We start from the raw sequence: 22,700 nt of genomic DNA, 5'->3' as shown, positions 1-22,700 counted from the left end.
CGGATATTTTTCCATTATTTTTTAGAAAGCACGGAAGTGAGGGGGAGAGAGAGAAACATGGATATGAAAGAGGCAAATCAATAGGTTGCCTTCCAGAGGCATCTGGACTGGGGGGCTGGGGACAGATCCTGCAACCGAGGTATGTGCCCTTTGTTGGAATTGAACCTGGGACCCTTCAGTCTGCAGGCCGACACTCTATCCACTGAGCCAAACCAGTTAGGGCTACTCACTTGATTTTTAGATTCAATTGTTGATAGATATGTAATTATAAATTTTTTGTGTAGAGATTGAATTGAGTTGAACATATTTTCAAAAGGGGCACACTCTTAATTCAAGAGTCCAATTAAAAACCCTGCTTTAAAGCAAAGAGAATTCCAAATATGACCACAGTTTATCCAGAAATCTTGGGGTTCTAGGAAGTCTACCCACCAAACAATAACATAGGTTGGTGGTATACAGAAAGGTAAATAATTTTCTTCCCCCAATTCCAGTTAAAAAGTAATTTAGGTAATTGTTAGTATGTGATGACATTTCAAAATTTATAAAATGAGCTCTCTACATTTTAAAGTATAATTACAATATGCCAGGTTTAGGGAAACAATCGTGCAGGATAATATCTGAGGACCACAGAGAGAAGCAAATATGAGCCATCCCACAGCAAACACTTCATTCCAGGCATTACAGTGTATGTCCTTACAGTGTTACAATCATCATGCAGGAGGCTCTGGGCCACAATTTCAAAATAAGAATACCATGATAGATTTTTGTAATAGTCACTACGTTTTGGCATCATGCAGGAGGCTCTGGGCCACACGGCCAAAATAAGAATATCATGATAGATTTTTGTAATAGTCACTACGTTTTGGCACCTCTCATGTATAATAAGATCTTGCTATGTTTTCATTTTTATAGGTTGTTAGACGATCTGATTTCAGATGCAGTCAATTATCAGCCATTCCGCTAACAAGCACAAAATCTGTGCTCCCGCTCATGTTATTTGTTCCCTCAGAATGTCCACACGTGCACCCTACTTTAAACGTCCTTGACAACTTATTTGACCCCTAATAAATTCCCATCCTAGAAAAAAGTAATTGTTCCCCCATTTAAGACCCCTTAGGACATTAAGAAAAAAAAATTTCTTCAAAGAACAAGGACAATGCAATAATACCTTGGGTATGTATTATTTGTCTCTCTTTTTATTGAAGGCCTTATATTCTCCTCCTTTGCCCATAAAAATAGATAGTATTGTTTTATAACATTATTGTGATAATATTTTCATAATAATCTATGCTTTTCTATTTATATATCCAATAACCTCAAAAGATTGTAAAGACTATGAAGTTAGGTTTCATTTTTTATAATCTTTTATGCTCAGACACTACTATATTGCATATTAAATGTTTCCTTATAATCAAATAGAAGAAGGAATGAGAACACATTCATTAATTTCTTGGGTTCTTTCTAGATATAAATTAGGCTAACTGCCAAAAAAGCCAGAGAGAAGCTATCACACAAACATATCAATCCATGAATAAGGTATTATGCAGAATACCTTCCCAAAACATGAGAACCTTAATATTTTGAATAAAACTTATTAATGTGTTCACTCTGGAATTGACAAAATAGATATGCTTTGTGGATAGGATCCTGAAAGTTTGAGACCTTCATTATAATTAAATTTCAATATATCTCAACTTTTCCTATAATACTTTTCAAGTGTTTAGAATCACCATATTCCTTCCTAAAGGGAAAATTCAACCAACATTTTCATATTGATGTCTTGGGCCAGGTTTATTAGAAGCAATCTGTAAGATGAAAATTCATAGGTAAGAGATTTATTAAGACTCAGAGGAAGCAGAAGAAATAGTACAAGGGAACCTAAGAAGTTCAAGCATGTGTGTGTTTTCAGATAAATTCCCAATTTCAGCCTCATCCTACAGGGGAACTGTGGACTGTGAAATATGCCTCACGTTTATCCCAAGGCAAGAAATAGACCTTCGCCATCTTAGCACCAGTTCTCAGTTGCCTAACACATGTCCTCAGAGGAAGACGGTAGGCACAGGGCATCACAACCAAAACATGGCAGAGCGTATGCTCGCACATTACCAGTAAGAAGGAGACATTCAGTGTGTAGCACCCATAGTGTTTGCTACAACAGTAATTATCATTACTGTTAGCTTTATCATTGTAATCAGACAGGCTGAATAATAGGAAACTGGTTAAATAAATTAAATAAAAAATACATTCTTCATGAGAGTATAATGCAGGTGTTTACATGATGATGAGAAGGTATTTGTATTGACATGGAAGTATCTTTAGGATACATTAGGTGTGAGAGAGGTTAACAATATTATGTGTAGTATGATCACATTAAAATTTAATCTAACAATGTTACAGTAGAAATCTAAAAACATTACCAATGGTGGGATGACTCGTGTTTCTCATTATTTCTCTCTTATTATCGTATTTTAAAACTTTTGTATATAAAAACTATTAGTGCCGCAATCTTTTTTATAATTTCATTTTTGAAATTCAGCAACATATGTCAAGATTTAGAAATATGAAATAGATGTGATTTTCACTTGAGATTAAAACTTTAATGCAGGCAACACGGAAGGAAATCTAGGCAGGATGCATTCCAAGATGTCACAGCACAGACTATGTTTCCAATGCAATTTTAACAAACACATGGGCATTAGGCAGATACATTAGTTTAAAGCTTATAGGCTGAATACAGATCCTTTTCCTATAGAAAAGATCTCACCTCTGAGGATGGAGTTTATCAAGTTCCTAGCAGGACAATGGGACCAGTACTTCTATTCAAGAATTAATGGCACTGTTCTGGTCTTAAAAATAGATAAGCATTCTTACCAGATGGTAATTGACACTTAGAAAAAGGGTTCATATAGAGACTCAGTCCTACAAAAGAGATAAATACATAGTGAGGGCAGTATCACTGTGAAGGAACTGGAGTCATTTCTAAGAACATTAAGCCTTTTGGACTTGTTAGTCTTAAAACAACACTGCTGCATTTTTCAGTAGGTATTACAAGGACAAGCGAGTTTTCCAATTTGAATTAACATGTATGTTAGGCCTCATTTTGTTACAACTAATAGAAAATTCAACTCAAATCACCTTAAGAAAGAAATAAAGGCAGCTGGAACAAGGGAGCGCAATTAAGACTTTCAAGCTTTAGCTTCAATCTATCCTATTTGCTCTGTTTTCCTTCAATCTATTCTATTTGCAAGGTTTCCATTCCTGGTGACTAGATAGTTGCAAAATGATGAAGAAACACACTCTATCTTTTCAGCATCTCTTAGCAGAAAGAACAATGTTCTTTTTTCAACAGTAATTTAAAGTCTAACAGTTGAGTCTCATTGCATGGCATTGGGTACCATATCCTTCCAAGGCAATCACTGTGACCAAGGGGATGCAAAGTTCTGGGGTCACTGTCAGGGTCAGGTTATCTTAAATGAATGCTCCATGGAATCAACTTCCTTTAAACCCGGTGGACGGGGGATGTGTGAGACTGATGAGCACTAAAGGAAAGTCAAAACTCTGAGACCATCAGGAGGACAAATACTCTCTTTTTGAATATTCTTTGTCCCTCAGATGAAATTGCAACAGAGAGTGGAATGACACTCAACTTCCTAGTGAGGAGCATCGAAGTATTAAGTTGATAAGGCAAAACAAAAAATAAGAAAGCAAACGGCATTGTTGACAATAGCTGCTGCTATTTATATTTTTTGCTATTTAAAAGATGGTGATAACTATTTTGGGATCAGGTAGGCAAATATATCTTTTATTGTTTTATGTTTTAGGTTTCCTAAAATATGATTCATCTAGGATGTCTTGATTTAAGTTTAAAGCAAAGTTTTTATTTTATCAAGTTTATCTTAATCTTCATTTCAAAATTGACTTTAATAAGTGCTACACTTGAGTTCCTGGATACAAATTGTAAAAAAGACAGACAAAGGATACTTAGCACAAGTCTACTTTTAAAAATAAGTGGACTTTCAGAAATGTTATTCTCAGTAAAATTATATTTTAAAAGATATACACCTTATCACCTCATATTTTTTTATTTGATTTACTCATATAAAGGCATTGCCTTAGAAACTTAATATTCTATTTTTAAAACAAGTGACCATTTAATTGATAATCACTTAGCGTATATAATGAGTTTAAATGTAAACTGTATTTTCTATGCCATACGTCCTGTCATAACCAAAAACAAATTATAATTAATACCTTCTCCAGACCCAGGAGGAGTTGGTATTAATGGAAGAGTAGGCTCAGCTAATTATAATTCAACAACATTGAATGCAAATACACAGGAATAAATACTGTTCAACTGATATAGATTCTACACATTTTAACTGGTCGGTCCTACTCTGCTTTTACCTTTATCTCTTACCTTTATGTCTATTTCTTTCCTATCATCCTTGTCACTTTCACATCAAACCTAAGAGAAGGGGTGGTGGTTGCTCACTAACTGAAGAAGGATGTCTTATGAAAGTATAGTTCATGTTACCGTATACAGTGATACACTGTGTATGACTATACATTCTGTTAAGTGGTTTAAACATTCCATCCTATTGACCCAGAGGAAGTTTCAATTATGTGGGCAACCAACATGAGGGACTAGTGCTTGGGTTTGTGTGCCTCTGGTCAGGAAGTTATGAAATGCAATTCCAGTGGGTTTTTCTATAAAAATCACTATGTTTTAAGTAATTGAAAATTTGATGTAAGGTAAAATATCTAGTAGATAATAAATTAATAAACATGCAGTATCCAGAAATTCTAGGTGATGAAACTGTATTATTTAGGAAAAAAAGGGGATTGGGTCATTCACCTTTTTAATTCTGTCCAGCAGAGTAGGACCAACCAGTTAAAATGTGTAGAATCTATATCAATTGAACATAATTTATTTATTTAAAAATATTTTTAATGATTTCAGAGAGGAAGGGAGAAAGGTAGAGATAGAAACATCAATGATGAGAGAGAATCATTGATCAGCTGCCTCCTGCACACCCTCCACTGGGGATTGAGCCAGCAACCTGGGCATGTGCCAGGCACCGAGTGTTGCACTGTGACCTCCTGGTTCATAGGTCAATGCTAAACCACTGAACCACGCCGGCCGGGCTCAACTGAACAATGAACTAAAGATGCATAGAACCTGGAAAGTAACAAACTTATTCTACTTTAAATAACCCCTGCTGACCTATAAGAGTAGGCAGACGCTACTTCTGGGAAGCTCAAAGTCACAAATGAGAAGTGTAGGTGAGAAAAAAGAGAAAAGCAGATTGTAATATAAGAAGAGTTTTCTAATAACTATACCAATTCAATGGAGGAACAGGTTTATTTGGAAGTTAATGGGCTTCCCAGAACGGAAGGAATGTATAAAGAAACTTGTATTTATGAAGCAACTATCTGTTGGTCTCTATAATCAGAATGTTGTATGTTAAATCCCTACAAACCCATGAAGTGAACTATATTATCCTCATTCAGAAAACAGATTCAGAGGGTTCCTCCGGACCTCCAAGCTGGAGAGAAGTGCAGCTAAGCCATAAACTCTATTTGACACCAAAAATTATAACAAGTAGAAATGGGTTGAGCACGTGCTAAAAACATAAAGGAGATTCTTTTCTCAGTTGATGATAAATAAACTAGAATCAGGGATCCTCAAACTATGGCCCGCGGGCCACATGCGGCCCGCCAAAAACATTTATCCGGCCCGCCGGGTGTTTTTGCCGCCGCTGCCTGTCCTGCTTAACAGCCGACTGGTCCCGGGCCTGCAGTGCACATGTGTGGAATATCTGAGGGACAGTGAACTGGCCCCCTGTTTAAAAAGTTTGAGGACCTCTGATAGATGATCATTAAGCTCTGAGATAGCATGACTTGGTAAGGGGCAGAGTTTTAAGCTTAATCTTAAACTGGCATGCAAAATTGTTCAAACTCTACCTTTAACCACCCCAGAACTGGTCAATAATATCACTGGAATGATAAATAGAACATATATGTAATATGTAGTATAATGTCACACTATTGCATATCAAATATAATATGACCTGTATTGTATAACACCTGGTGAGAAAAATCTATTTACATCATATCTACCTAGTTATCTATCCTCTATCTATCTATCTATCTATCTATCTATCTATCTATCTATCTAATTATCTATCTATCTATCTATCATCTGTTTTCTATCTATCTATCTATCTATCTATCTATCTATCTATCTATTTTTATATAAGTCTATCAAGATAGATATATCTCTCCAGGCTATCTTGCCTGGAATGGACAGGACAGCTTTGATAGGAGTTAGCTTTCTTCTAAGGAAGTTTTCATTCAGATGGAAAAGCCAGATGAGCTTTTCTTCTATGGTATACAACTTTGACATCTTCATATGTAATGACCCCTCAGCTGAAGGAAGAGTCAGAATTAACAGGTCACTCCTTGTCCAGGAATTGATAAGAGGGAACAATATGCGCCCACACTAATTAGGATACACACTCAGCCTTCCAGTGGTGACTGGCATGTTTCCACACAAGCTGATCATTGCACCAGAAGACAGTTGCTGGTTTTGCCCTCTCAGTCCCATTTCAAGAAGAAAACTTCTCATATTTAAACACATGCAGAGTTGATTAGAGATGGTGTTTGAAATAATGACATCTGCATATACCTTGGATAAAATTGTTTTTCGTAGGAGCTGTTAAAATTATACAAGTTTTGGTATTCAGATTTTGAAATTTCAACGAAATATTTTTCTATCAAATAATTCAATTTAAATAAAATTAAGGCTTCAAGTAACATATCAGCCAGGGTAAACTTCCTGACACGGTATTTGACTCTAAACCTGAATGGAGATGAATGAAAGAAGAAGGGGATGTTAAGGGACTTCACTAGAAAGTATGGTAAATGTTTTAATAATAGTTCTATTAATTATTGAAAAAGTTAAAATAAAAGCTGATTTTTAGTTTTCTTCTTATAACACCGTATCAAATTAAGCAACATGTAGTGGGAAGTATAAAGAAACAAAGAGAAAAAAAATAAATAAAAAGGTTATTTTCTCATTGTATTTCATTTGGTAAAAATATAGGAAAATAAATAGGAAGAGGGGACCTCAGGAACATAAAAATGAACAAAGAAGAGAGGCCAGGATGACTGAGAAAGGGGAGTGATACTTTTGAGACCGTTCCCTGGCGCTACTCGGACTTGAACCTTCCTTCAGGCATAAAATATGATAACCTATGTCCTCAATGCGCTGCTTACATTTATTTGCATTTGAACTCCATTTACAGTGGTTAGAATCAAAGGACCTCTCAGGGTTTTTTTTTTTTTTTTTTTTACAGAGAGGAAGGGAGAGGGATAGAGAGTTTGAAACATTGATGAGAGAGAAACATCGATCAGCTGCCTCCTGCACACCCCCTACTGGGGATGTGCCTGCAACCAAGGTACATGCCCTTGACCAGAATCGAACCTGGGACACTTTAGTCCACAGGTCGACACTTTATCCACTGAGCCAAACCAGTTAGGGTGCCCTCTCAGTTTTTAATGTCTTCATGTTCTCTCTCTCTCTCTCTCTCTCTCTCTCTCTCAATAAATATATCGGAAGTGGTTATGCATGTGCACCGAACTCTAACTCTCAGGCATAAGCGTCCCCTTTTCCTGTTTTCTCTTTTGCATGCACAACTCCAGCTTTCCTTTGCTAGGGAACAACCCTGCCCTTGGCTAAGTCACAACATCTGGATCCTAATCTCATGGTCCTTGGAAGATAAGCAAAAAATAAAATTGTTCTGAATTCCCAATGTCTTCTCTACAAGGCTTTTATAAGAGAATAATAGTCTCTTTGGGAAATAGGGGAAAAAATGATTGAAATGCTCACATTCAACCCTGGACTGAAGCTATAATTAGGAACCATCCGAGAAAGGGAAGAAAGATTGCAAACAGCCCAGGAGCCCTGACATTCGTGCAGAAGCTGAAGGAGTGACAGGAAGAAGCAGCCACGGAGAGACTGGAACGTTTGGCACCCAGGAAAACAGTTCTTCTGGCACATTAGCAAATTTCAGTCCAGTCACCAGAACAAGTCTATTAGGAACACATGAAAGGCTGGATTATAACATCTTAGCAGAGTCATTTACATGCAAACAAGAAAACATCTGTTTAGCAGAAATGCCCGTAATGTATCCTCAAGTTTAAGAAACAGGACTATACAAAGTTGTTTTCCCATTTAGAAGGAAAACAGCAAATTATTAAAGTGACTAAATAATGTAAGTGTCTAAACCAGCCATGGGCAAACTACGGCCCACGGACCGGATCCGGCCCATTTGAAATGAATAAAACTATTGAAATAAAAGACCGTACTCTTTTATGTAATGATGTTTACTTTGAATTTATATTAGTTCCCCCAAACACTCCATCCATGCTTTTGTTCCAGCCCTCTGGTCCAGTTTAAGAACCCATTGTGGCCCTCGAGTCAAAAAGTTTGCCCACCCCTGGTCTAAACAAATCTAACTGGTCCCAGCCAAATACTTCTTCAGCATAGTTCTCATTTTATAGTGTCAAACCAGTGACATTTGGGAAGGGAAGCAGTCATGGAAAATGGGTTATGTGCTGACAGGTTTTTTCCTCATGAACATTTCTTCTTTTCAAACAACCTGTTTGACCACATTACAATGAAAAATCATATATTTTATACATGTGGGTAGACACCTACTTCTCCTTAGGTTGCTTCTTCCATTCTCTCATATTCTTTTAAAAAATTTAAAACTTATGGAAAAGTTGCAAGAGCAATAAAAAAAAATCTTACTTATCTCCTATCTCCTGCACCCAGATTTTCCAGTTGTAAGATGTTACCATCTTTCCTCTATCATTCAATTTATCTCAGTCTCGGTGTCTTTGTGGCTCTGCCTCTCTTTCTCTTCTCTCTCTCTCTGTTTCTCTCTCTTACACACACACACACACACACACACATGGACAGAGCTAATGTGGTCCTTTTAAAATATGACCACAGATTCATTGGCATTTCTCCTAAGGAGATGATGTGGGTTCTTTTATTCTGAGTGGGACTGTGATGCCATTGAAGAAGAGGATATGGTGAAATTGACACTGTGTGACATCCAAGACCAGGTCATAAAAGACCTTGCTCCTTGAGATGGCTTTGTCATGTGTTAACATGGCTTAGACAGAACTTGAACTACATATCACACAATTTCTTCCCACAGGTGTGTCTACAAGGGTGGGCCACAAGAAGGGAAGCATAGCAGAAGCCAGTTTGTAGCTCATAGACAGACCTGTTAACGATCTGCTGACCCACCTCACTGGCATAAAGCAGCAGGAAGCCTGTAACTTCTCTACCTTCCCATGAATCCTTCTTCAGCTTCCGGACTCCTAGGCCAGGGGCGGCGTGTGTGTGTGTTTGCGTGTGTTTGCTTGTGTGTGTTTGCGTGTGTGTTTGCGTGTGTGTGTGTGTGTGTGTGTGTTTAACACTCTCAAGTCAGGTTGCTCAAGTGTCTGTGGTCAGGTGGCCAGTTGGCTGAAAGCTGGCTGTCTGGGGTAATTGAGACCCGCAGGTTCTGTCCATGTGTCTCAACCTACAACCTACAGCAAGTGACCCTGGGCTTTTTTCTCAGGTTTTAGCAGACTCCCAAGAAACCAAGCAGAGATAATCAGGGCCTCTGAGGCTTAGGCTTGGAACTGGCATACCATTGCTTCCATCCTATTCTATGGGCCAAAGCATGTCACAAGGCTAGAACAATAAATAGACTGTACTCTGAGTGGAAGAAGATGCAAAGGAACATTGTCAAGGACACGTGGACCAAGAGTAAAGAAATGGGAAGCCTTTAGCAATAGGGTCATCACACCTTAAAAGTATATGTTTTGGCAGCCATTGCTTAGTGTATGGCAAGAACTAGACCCATATTAAGTATCCTATATAATAAAGAGGTAATATGCACATTAATCCTCATAACCTCACAAGATGGCTGCCTACTACCAAGCCAACAGGGGGAATAGTGAGGGATGACCAAATGACTGGACAAGCAGGCTGTGTCAGGTGAGCAGGCCAGCAGCAGGGTTTGTGAGGGATGACCAAACGGCTGAATAGCAGGCTGCGTGGGGTGGCCAGGCCATCAGAGAGAGGCAGTTGGGGGTGACCAGGCCAGCAAGAGTTAATAATTTTAGAATGACTTACTTCAGCTTTATATTATTGTTAAATGGTTGTGTTGCAAACTCAGTGGCAGAACAGTGTTAGTTTTCAGTTGCTGTGTAGAAAGTCACCACAAATTTAGCAGGTTAAAAGAACATACAAATTTTATCTCAGTTTCCATGGGTCAGAAACCTGGGCGTGGCTTCACCAGGTCCTCTGCTTAGAGCCTAATGAGGTTAAAACAAAGGTGTCAACTAGGGTTGAGGTCTCACTTGAGGTCCAGGATAACTTCCCAATGCAGGCCGTGTTGAAAAAAAAATTTCTTTGTGGCTTTAGGACTCATTTTCTTTAAGACCACCAGCAGAAAGAACCACTTTTAAAGGGTTTACTCGGTTAGATCAGGCCCGCACAGGATCATCTTTTCACGAACCAACTGATTTGGGACCATGGTTATATGTGGGGAAAATTTCACATTTTCCCCCCATATAATATAACCTAATCACAGCAGTGACACATCACATTCACAGGTTATAATTCCGTGGGAGAGATAGAGTGTGCACACTAGGAGGCAGTAGTCTTGGGGCTATGTTAGAATTCCGCATACCATACAAACCACTCTAAAATTCTTTAAAATGTTTTTCATATTTTATGATAGAATGCTTTCTGCTTATTTGGTGCAGGAAAAAAAATCTGACAAGGTGTTTACTAGCCTCTTCACGGAGTTTTCTAATATCAGTGGGCTGTGTGGTCAGATGGCTACCCAAATCAATTTCTGGGCTCAGTAAAAATCACTAAAGCTCTGAGACTAAACGTTAACCCTCTTTTTCTTATGTGTAAATGTTTTGGAGATGTTGCCCAAACTATATAGTTTTCATAACTAATAAAATAGCACAGGACAAATGAATATATCTATGTTCAGCTCGCTACTGCCAGCGATCAGAAATGAAATCTGTGCATGCGATCTTTCAAAACAGACTTCTACATGGGAAGATGTATGCCACCCAAAGTGCAAAAGGTGATATCCACCACATGTGAGCTGTAATAATTGAGATGGCATGAGGTTATTCATTTCTCACAAATTCAGGTTTAAAGGAGAGAGCCACAAAAGCATAAGCTTCTGTTTTTCAGCTCTAGGTAAACCCAAATTAGGTGCAGGGGAGTCTGTATACATTTCATGGGCCAGTAATGAGTGAGCTCTAGACAGACTCTGATCCATATTAGCACAAACTCTTGTAGCATCCTTCCTTTGAGAAGCCCAAAATATTCTCTTACAGAAGGTTGTATACCTTTAAGAAGTCCTGACAGAAGGCTCAAACATGCTTCTGTATTTCTGTGTGCTTTCATGTGTATTGTTAGTGTATTCGTGCTTGTGTGTTTGTATGTGCATATGTGTTCACATATTTATCTATGTTTGTGTGTATATCTGTGTGTGTGTGCTTGTGGATTTGTGTGTGTGTGTTGTGTGTTTGTGTGTCTTCATGTTTTGCTAAAGCCAGAGAAACGTGGCTATCATTGTTATGAACTTCTTGTCAAAGTAGGGACACATATTAGACACAGACAAAACATGCACACAGAGCATTTGAAAAGAGAAATAGCATCAGAAATGAACGTTGAAAGCCACAAGGACAGGAAAGCACATGTTTGTTAGAGGCAAGGTTTGGCTGGTTTGTATGTTCATTTTAGTATTCCTTTCCCACTCACAGGATCCTGAACGCCCTGTGATAAGACGCTTTGCTGTTAAGGGATCTGAGACTTTGGAGAGGTTGAAACTGACAGACTGAGAAAGTTCTCTGTGGCCCACAGACCTATTTCTTTTGTTCACAAACTGGCTTAGGAAAACTGAATTCCCTCTTTTTCAAAACTGGGCATGTTTTCTGAAGCTTATCACCATCTCCATCACTCTCTCTCACGTCACAGCTACAAGGAAGAGGCATCATTCAGTTTCCCTGGCTACAGCAGAAGTCACCCAAATTTGTAGTTCTTGCCTGAGGGCACTAAGAGTGTTGGGGGAATGGGGTGTGTGTGTTCAGATTAACCTCTTTAATAAAGGTTTTTTAAAAAAATTGTTTTTATTCAGAAAATAAAGTTATGCACACTACATACTAGTTGCAAAGCACGGAAACACTATTTTATTTATCCTATATAGGCAATCATTCATAGTCTACAGTTGCATTCAGTTCATTTTTTCCTTCTTCCTGTGTTGAAGTTAGATGCTTCAAAATTCTGTTCTGTTGCTGACAATTCGCATGAATTAAGCTAAGAAGTATTTCCTTTTCTTCGGAGTCTGTTCTTCCATCCAAATACTTAGTGTCTTTCTGATTATGACTGTGAGTTTTGACTCTATAGGAAACACAATGCAGTTGCAATACTTAAGATGGAAAAAAAAAGTTGCCTGTGACCATTTTTAACCCACTCTGTCTGCCACAGTGGGGTAAATAGGTGTCAACCCTCCTTGGCCAATCACAGGGCTCCATGGCCTTAACTTTCACTCTAAGGAACCTCGTGCCAGGAGAGCACTGTGACCTGGCACCATCCATCCTGTTTCCAAAGTCTTAGCTTCCTTCCTGGGGAAGGATTCTGAGCACAGGGCTTCCTTTATCTTTCCCGGGGACACTCTGCCAAAACCTTTTCTTCTCCTTTTCACCACCCTTTTCCTTCCCCATCTCCTACTTTCATCTTCTTCTAATTATCCTCAACTGGAATGACTCAAAATCCACGTACACTCAAAGTAAAATTCTTGTGGTTGGGGACAAGGAATTCAGAAGTAAATGTGTGTGGATTAAAATGTCATGTAAGGGTAACTTGAGGTTGGGGAGGTGTTGCTGAACTGAAACATACATGATAACACAGCCAGCTCAGCAAAATAGAAAGAAGGCGTTTTAATGTGTTTAGCGCCTCCAAATCTGCCTGAGAATGGATGCATCCCTTGATCCCGATGGTTCTTTATCCTTTTTAAATGTCTTTCACATCCATCAGCACATACGTGAATCGCCCACCTCTCCGCCATTCCCTAATTTCACAGTGCGCCTCCCAAAACTTCTCCTTGGTTTGGAATTTGCCCAAGTGTTGGCTAAGTTGGAATCCCATCCTTCCTCCTATCTGGTTTCCCCCCAGTTATGTTTGGTACCTAAATGTTCTGTGTATATTTTTAAAGGTAAAATTAGTAGGCAAGCACCTGCGACATTACTAACTCTGAATATTGTTCACTCACAGATAACGTATTTCTTTTCCACAGGTGTGTTTGGTGTATGTGTGTGTGTGTGTGTGGTGTGTGTGTGTGTGTGTGTAAAACCTAATAATTAAAATAATAGAACTGACTGTAGGTATTTTTAGGAAAAAAAGGTTTCTTAAGTACCTGTGAGATTTTTGAACTTCCTCAAATGCTGTGCCTTTCTTTGCTTCCTGTGAAGACGTTGACTTATTTTTCCCTGGTGACAAAAAGAAAACACATATTTGCCTCTAAGCTCCCGAGTGCTCTGTCTCTACAACACCGTCATTTTCCTAGCATTTAACTGTGCAATGTAAGCTTTGATTTGGACATTAACCTCCACGTCAACTTTTAACCAAGATATTCTTCTTCCCAGGGTGTGAATACCATTGGTATTTGTGTTGGAAATAAGCCAGGCAGGGTGTGTGTATGTTTGTGTAGGCCAACCACATGTGGGTGGGATAATGAAAACAAAACCTCAGTCTCACATACCTTGAGAAAAAGGTGGATCAAGAGAGATAATGCGTGGTATAAATTAAAAATGACCTCAGATGGAAATTTTGTGGGTATTACAAAAACACAAAAGCAATTCATCTGTCAGCAGAGAATTTACTATAATGGCGCATCTCTCATTTTTCACTCTTAAACTGGTATCTTCCTCGCATTCTGGAGCACAATTCACATGTGTGACATTCCTTGTTTATTTTCTATCGAACCACAAGATTCACACAGGGAATGGTACTATGCTTGCCCTTGCCAACTTTACAACATAGACCACCTTTTAAGGATTAAAACAATCAACCTGTCAAATATTTTGAGGCTGGTTCTCCGACATTATGGGTTAATGATAAAACTGTTATAAGAGAGTTATACATAGTAGTTTATTGATGTAAATTATATATATTCAGGAACAGAGAGGTAGATACAAAAATCCCACAGAAGGAGACATGCACAGTGGGAAAAGGGGATGCTATTGGATCATGAAGCTCTGGTCTCAAAGTCTGTTCCTAGCACTTTCAGTTGGATGAACTGGGCAAATACGTAAGCCGTCGAGGTCTCAATTTTGTTACCTATAAAATTCATGTAATAAAATCTATTTTGAAGAGTTGTATCAGTGGTAATACTATATTCATTGGTTATTAGAAATCTATGTGTATGATAGATGATTAATATTCTGACTGTTATTTATTTTATGGAAATAAATCACTATTATCACTTTATTGATTATATAAAAACCACCGTATAATGTTTTTGAAGAGAGTTCCAGGTGTGATTGTATTCATAAATCATCTGTAATTCCAGTTGGGAATCACCTGTAATCTCTTAAACAGTCATAGGAATACCATGTTCATTTCAGTAAAAAGTCATCATTTTCCCACATGAGTTCTTTGGCCTATTTTTGGCTCTCACACTAATTGAACAGCAGAGAGCTTTCAAGCTGCCTTTCCTAAAGTCATTGCTTCTCCCTCGCAGACTTCCCAGGTTGCTATACCCAGCTTAGCCCGACTCTAGCATCTTTCTTAATCTGCTTTTTGTTTTAGTAGATTTGACCATGACCTTTGATTATTAATTTCATGAAAATCACCCTCTCTTGATAACTAAGACATTGCTTTTAAATTTTACTGGATTCTACAACATTTATCTCTTTGTCCAAAGATGGTGGTATGTGCATTAATGTGAAACTCTTACCACAGTTCCTGGCTCATAATAACTGCTCGATAACTGACATGTACTATAGCTATTACATCATCATTAGCATTATCATCGTCATCAGTGATTTCATTGTTGGCTTTTCTCCTTCCTGATCTGTAGTAGTAATGCCCTCCCAAGTATCAGTTTTGGTTTTTAATCTTTGTTTACTAGGTTCTTCTTCAGGAAAACAGCCACTCAGTTAGATATTTGATATCTCTAATATTCAGATGTAACTCTCTAGCTCCAACTACTTACCAAGGCTTCAATTTTATATTTTCATCTGCTTCTAAGATCTTTACTCAAATAAAATATCCTGTTATCATTGCCAAATGAGCAGCACACACTGACCTCGATTCTTTTCCAAACTTTTCCATTTGCTTTCCATCACACCCTCACTAACCTGACAATTTGCAGCTCATTCCCCTCCTTTTTCTCTCAAGAGACATCTAGGCCTTGTTTTGTTTTGTTTTTTTGTTTTGTTTTATGTGTCCTTTCATCTTTGCTATGGACAGTCTTCCTATTTAGATGCTCACAACCTTACAATCCTTTTAATTCAATTATTTTGTAATTGCCCAATACCGAGCAATTACTGCTAGAGAAATCAATTTGAATATCTTTTTAAATTGTTTGTTTTAGAGCCTATGAAGCCCATAAAGTGCTTTACAGTTTATGTTACATTAAAATTTATCTATATAGTTTTCATGTTAATGATGTTTACAACTTTTATCTATACCAACTTTTTTCCCCCCTCCAAACCACTCTGTATCATCTAGTTTCAAACATTCTGGATCCTACTGTACTATCTGAAGCTTGGTTAACTATTGAGTATAGACCATTGGCTCATGCTTTGACTTCCTACATGGAAAATTTCCCCACCTAAAATCTATTTTTTATGTCTTTTTCAAGACCTAACTTAATTTTCCTTGGTACAGTTTTTTTTGATAGTTTGGCTATCTTTAATTCTGTGTGTTGTTGTTTTTTATTATCAAAACTTTTCACCTAACACATATGTTCTTTATATGCCGTCTCTAGTATTGCATCTTCTAGACCAAGTTCTTATATGACCTTTATTATCCCTAAATATTATCAATTACCTCTTTCTTTTTTTGTAATTCCTATTGCCAATACCAAAGTTCAGGCTTTTACCATTTTTTCCAGGAAACATCATTTTGGACCTCATCATATTCAATATCTATTTCCCCTCTAGCCTGCCCTGATCATTATTGCTAAATTTCTGTTTCTAAAGCTAAAGCCATGCCATTTTTAAAACCTCTTTATAGCAACAGTAACACTCATAGCGGTCTCTTACCAGTTTAGTAAATATCTCCTGTGATGGTGAAGCCTTATTTATTGTCCTCCAAATACATAAAATAACTTTCCCAACATATAGCTAAGTCTTGGAATTCCTCTTCACAATCATCTGTCAACAGGATTTTCTGACATTTTTTGTTTAATTCTTTGATGTTCTCTACTTCTGGAATTTGGTCTTTCATATTTCTTTGGTTACTCTTGTTTAGACAGACATTCAAGCTCTTAAATCAGGATTAATACAATTGCCTCATCAGATGCTCTGCTTTCCTGTAATATCCCACCCCAGTTCTTCCTGAATGCTACTGCGATATGATTGTCCCAAAGTACCCCTTTTTTATTCTCTTAGGGCATTTCCCATTCTGCCTGTCTTTATAGCAATTTCATTATATGTCTTTTGCTTCCCATTAGACCATGAATGACTCAATGTCTATGTATACATCATCCCTGTAACTCTACAGAAGATGGACATATACTGTTCAAATGACAATAAACTGAATAATAATTTCCATACAGGTGCAAGATTTGAAAACAGTATTTGGCTATAATTAAATGATTTAATCACTAGATAGCATATCACCAATCATTCACAGTTACCATAAAACACCTCTTTAAAAATGTGTTAAGTGCCAGGCGCCATGATTAAAGGCACAATAATAGACAAAACAAATTTTCTACTATTGAAGAACTCACTATATGATGAAAGAGACAAAGAATACCACAATAATATCAAAATGCATTTTAAAAGTTATATACAAGAAAGGGAAAAAATATAAGGCAGATGAGGGAGGTATGAGTGGGGGTCTTGAAAAATGATATCTCCTCCATTGCTATTACCTATTAGCTAAGGATGATTCAGAAAATATATTTAAAAACCTGCCATATATCAATTTTGTGATGTTTAAGTATGAATTGTTTTGTTATACTCATATCTTGCCTCCTGTGCATATTTTAAGGTGAAATACTAATTCATTTTAATTACATTTGTTTCTTTTAAACCTCTAACAATCTCTTATTTTCATATTTCATTCTTAAATTCCTTTGTCAGCTTCTGAAATCAAAAGCATTCATAATTATAAGCTTTCTTTGTGGTTCCAATGGCAAGGATGGCCATTTTCCAAGTTTTTTTTAAAATCATCTGCCTCAATAAACATCAAACCTAGAATTCAATCCTTAAATTATAGGCTGCCTACAAATTCCTGTATGATTGTTTGCTCCTTTCTCCAACAAACACCTTATATGTCTGACTTTTTTTCTTTCGAAACATGAAGTAAATAGAGTGGGTATGTGAACCCAATGAATGAAACTGAAGCTCTAAAGATTGCGTATTTTGTGGATAAGGGCCACTACTCATATGTGAGCCTCGTTGCCTTCTATAACAAGTAAATAGATGGTATGGTCAACTTTTAAAAGTCTAAAGAGCAAGCTGGTTTGGATTTGTATTTCAACTATGATTCTTGCCAATTGCAGGTTTTCGTGCAAAACACTTAACCTCTACCTACCACTGAGTATTATACTTATCTAGTAGACTTTGGAGATAGATGGGCCAATAACATTTATACTCTGGCACATAATGACCATATAATACATTTAAAGTATTTTATTGTGTTCATATTTCAAGATCCTCTTCACTACACTAATCACCCAGACATTTTTATCCATCAGTATATAGCTATCTGAAGCTATAAATATTGTTCCTGGGATTTTCTTAGTTCCTTCTTCCTGAGAGTTTACTGACAGATTAAAATCAATGACTAAATAATACTCCATAATTCTCTCAGTAAAATTATTTTATTCTTACCTTCCATGGACCATCTTCTAGCCTATTTCCTTTCATTCTATATGAAAAATGTTAACTTTTGCTTTAAATCTACTAACGTACTTATATACTAGTACTTAATATTTATACAGCTTCCCATTGGACCATGAAGGACTCAATTGCTATGTATGGCTTTCCTGTATGTTTTTTTTTCTGTATATTTTTCTCTTTATTTACCTCTCTTTGTTTGTCTCTTTTGATGAATTGAATGAATTGCTTAAATGGGCGTAGATGCTCTTTCCTGCATGGTTCAAGTAGATCATAATAAACCTTGACTGAGTAAATTTAGAAGTAGAAAGTAAGTCATACTTAGTCTTGCATAGCAGAGGACGAGCCATGGTCAAGCTAGAAACTCTTTGGCACAGAACAGATAATTTACCAAAGGAAAAGAAAATAAAGGTTCTCATTTTCCTTGGATGGCTCAGAAAACACATATTTTGAAGTTCTGAATTTCTACTGTTACATAAGCAAATGTGAAAGATGTACATTTTATTTGGAACAATCTAATTTGTGAACACATTAAAATATATTTAACAATTTTCTTCTTACTGAAATTAATTAAAAAATCACCCATCTTGTTTCTCCAAGATAAATATTTTCATCAAGAAAGGTTTAACAAAAATGCTGTAGGATGGCATCATTTTCATGTAAAGTGCCAACTTCACATGTTTTGTAAGTTCAGATGTGTACAGTGCGGTAAGATTGTTAAACCACAACTCATAAAATGAAAGAGCTAACGGAAAATCCCACTTGTATTTCTCAAATAAGCTAGCTGTTTACACTTAGATATTTCAATTTATAAGTCATAACTCAGCATCACACAATTCTGTGCATTGCACATAATTTCAGCAGAAAATAATGCAAAACATCTTTCCTCACAGACCTTATTCAAAATTGGAAACTATGTATAATATGTAATTTTTCTACTCGAAACCTAATGCATTCATTCCACAGTTGACCTTTTTTTCGATAAAAATAATAATACTCAGGACAAATAACAATGGGCATATAGAATATCTATCTATTGATATATCTATAGCTATATCTATATCATCTATATCTATATCTATATCTATATCTATATCTATATCTATCTATATATAACTTAAGTAAGAGAAAGATTGTTATAAATAAATCTGAAAGTTTATATGCAACGTGTTAACGGTACTTTGCTCTAAGAAACAAAATCATAGTATTTTACCTTATAGTTTATACATTTCTGAATTTCTAAAATATTTTTACTTGAATATATGTTACTTGAGAAATTGGGTGGTGGAAGAAACGATGCCACTCCTTTTTTCTGCAAGAACTAATTGCAATTTTTATTTTTTTTCCAATTTTTTGTATTATTTTCACAAGTACTGCTTAGTGGTTAGACAATCATATACTTTACATAGTGGTCCCCTCAATATTTCCAGTACTCCAACCAATACCACACATATAAAACGTATTTTTATTCCCTCTTATTCCCTCTTAAAATCCTGAGCTGTGTGCATCTAAGAATAGAAGTTTAACCTTTTGAGAATACTTAGTATCCATTGAAACCACACAAAAAATAATTAGTTTATTTAAAAAAAACTTTCAATCAAGCTAGATGTGCTCAAAGACAAAATCTCTGACAAAGACTGATGAAAATGTGTTTAAATTCAAAGAACTGAAATGCATTTCTTTTCCACGTCCTTTGATGGCATATATACTATTTAATAGTATTTTAAGGAAATTGTGGCTTATTTTCAACCAAAATTTTCTATTTGATTCAGTGCCTTTTTATTAGAACATATTAAGAGTCTACATAAAACCTTAACTTTGCCCTTCAAATATCACTTAGCTATTATCTCAGTTAGCTATTATTATAATACTATGAAGCAGATATAATATCAATTGATTGTTCACACGTTAGCAGGTAAGCTCAAGTAGCTCTCTTCTTCTTTGCTTTCTTTGTTTTGAGACCAGAGGGCCACTCGCTTTTCTGAATAAACCCAATAAATGTGGTTGGAAGTACTCCAAAGGGTCAGAAACATGATGCATTTTGACACCTAGGTCAGAATTGGCACACAGGTATAGGCTACAGTGGGTCAGTGGAGGGCAGAGAATACATTTTGGTGAGCAATGATTGAATCAACTGCAGCTGTGTCTACCACTATGCTAGGTGCAAGAAATAAAAACAACACTGTGTCATGTGTTAAATGTCATAGATTAGAAAGATGTGAAAAACATGAAAACAGAGAGTGGATGACTTGACTCTTTGGGGGCAGTTGGGAAAATCGTTATGGGATCAGTAATATTATGACAAGGTCTGAAGAAATAAAAGTGTTCACAAGGAGAACAGGTAGGTGTGAACATTACAGTCAGAGGGAACAAAATATACAAAAAATAGAAATACAGAGTCAGAAAACATTACTTGATTAAGAAAACAAGTGCAGTATATGAACTAAGAATAGATTATAAGGGGTGAAGTAGCAGAATTGAAATTTGGAATTGCAAAAGACCTAAACATCCAGGCTAAAACATTTGAAATTAATTTTGTGGATTATACTGCATACCAATTTATTACAAAACATAGTGGCCTAAAACAAGAAACAACTGACCACATAACAAAGCAATAAAATATTTAGTGGCTTCAAATAACACCGTTTATTTAGTTAATGATTCTGTGTGTCAGCAATAGGGACTGGGCTCAAGGAAGTGGTTCTTCTGTTCTCACTCAAGTGGCAGACGTTTCATTGGGTAAATAGGAGACTGGTTTGATTATGAACCACATGAAATCTCATTCTTCAGTGGACTAGACCAGGCTCATTTATGTTGGGAAGACAGAGGTCCAGGAGAAAAGGTCGGATTGTGTAAGGCCACTGGAGATCTAGATTTGGCATTTGAATATTGATACCTTATTGCTTCATTCCATTGGCCAAAGCAAGTCAGAAGACCAACTCAGGGACAATAGACTCCACTGCTTAAAAGCAAGAATTTCAAAGTCACATTGCACATGGACTGAAAACTAAAAGAAGTGACAGATTGTGTGTCCATCTGTGCAATTTACCAAAAGGTACTTTTGAATTATTTTATTGGTACCAAGGATATAAACTGCATGCTAGATTTAAATAATATAGCTTTTTATCTCATTGCCTGGTTTTCAGATAACCGAATCCTGAAAGAAAGAAGCAAAACCAAGGACTATAGGATCTGAAATTATTAGAGCATTGTTAAGGATAGTATGACATATAATGAAATAATTTTATTAATATGAAAAGTAATGAAATCTTCCATTCATCTTACCCCATTGGTCAAACAGAAAGCAATCCCAGTTTAAGAAAAAATTCCTCTTATCAAGAATCGCATACCAGTAATATCACAAAATACAGATTAATTTCAGTTAAAAGGTGTTACTTTAAAAAATATCCTTGTGAATGATAAAAAGAGTATACATTTTATATACATAAACCATATTCAGCATCAATTGGAATAGCTGTATAATTTAGGGTCAATATATTAGACTGTAACTTGTAGAAGAATGAACCTGGTTTTGAAACACCAGTAGGACTGTGAATCCAGTTTTGACCCTTTGTACCATTTACTGTTATTTTCCAGGAAGGGAAGGACGTCAGAAGGTGGGAAGATCACCAACTTAAGACAAGAAGGGTGAGATGCAGCACTGCTAAGATCATTTCTTCTCAGCCAGGCCAGGATGAGTGTCAAGGGGTTGCTAATCTATCTAATCTAATAAAAGAGAAACATGCAAATTGACCACACCTCCGCTATGCCCAAGCCACACCCACCAGCCAATCAGAGCGACTACATGCAAATTAACCCAACCAAGATGGTGGCCGGCAGCCATGGAGCTGGAGCAAGCAGGAGGCTTGGTTGCCCAGGCGATGGAAGAAGCCAAGCTTCCCACCTGTCCTGGCCCGCTGTGGCCTCTGCTCAAGGCAACAAAGTTTCAATTATAGAAGATAAATAAATCCCAGATACCTGCTTCCAGCCAGCCTCCACTGGGAGCTTGGGTGGCTGGGGATCGTGGCCAGCCTGCAAAGAGCCATCAGCCCCTCACCCAGGCTGACAACACCCTCATTGGGTGAGAGTCCCTGCTGGGGGGCTTGGCCAGTCTGCAAACAGCCATCAGCCCCTCACCCAGACTGGCCAGGCACCCCAGCAGGACCCCCCAACCTGAAGGGGGTGTGGCCAGCCTGAAAATGGCCCTCAGCTCCTCACCCAGGCAGGTCAGGCACCCCAGTGTGGACCCCCACCATGAAGGGGCTGTGGCCAGCCTGCAAACAATCATCAGCCCCTCACCTAGGCTGGCTAGGCACCCCAGCAGGGAACCCTACCCTGAAGGGGCTGTGGCCTGCCTGCAAACATCCATCAGCCCCTCATCCAGGATAGCCGGGCACCCCAGCGGGAATCCCGACCCTGAAAGGGCTGTGGCAAGCCTGCAAACAGTCATAATACCCTCACCCAGGCTGGCCACGCACCCCAGCAGGGACCCCACCCTGAAGGGGTTGTGGCCAGCCTAAAAACAGCCATCA

Source organism: Myotis davidii, unplaced genomic scaffold (genome assembly GCF_000327345.1).
Source record: "Myotis davidii unplaced genomic scaffold, ASM32734v1 scaffold175, whole genome shotgun sequence".
Lineage (NCBI taxonomy): Eukaryota > Metazoa > Chordata > Mammalia > Chiroptera > Vespertilionidae > Myotis > Myotis davidii.
Note: the sequence above shows the minus strand (reverse complement) of the source record.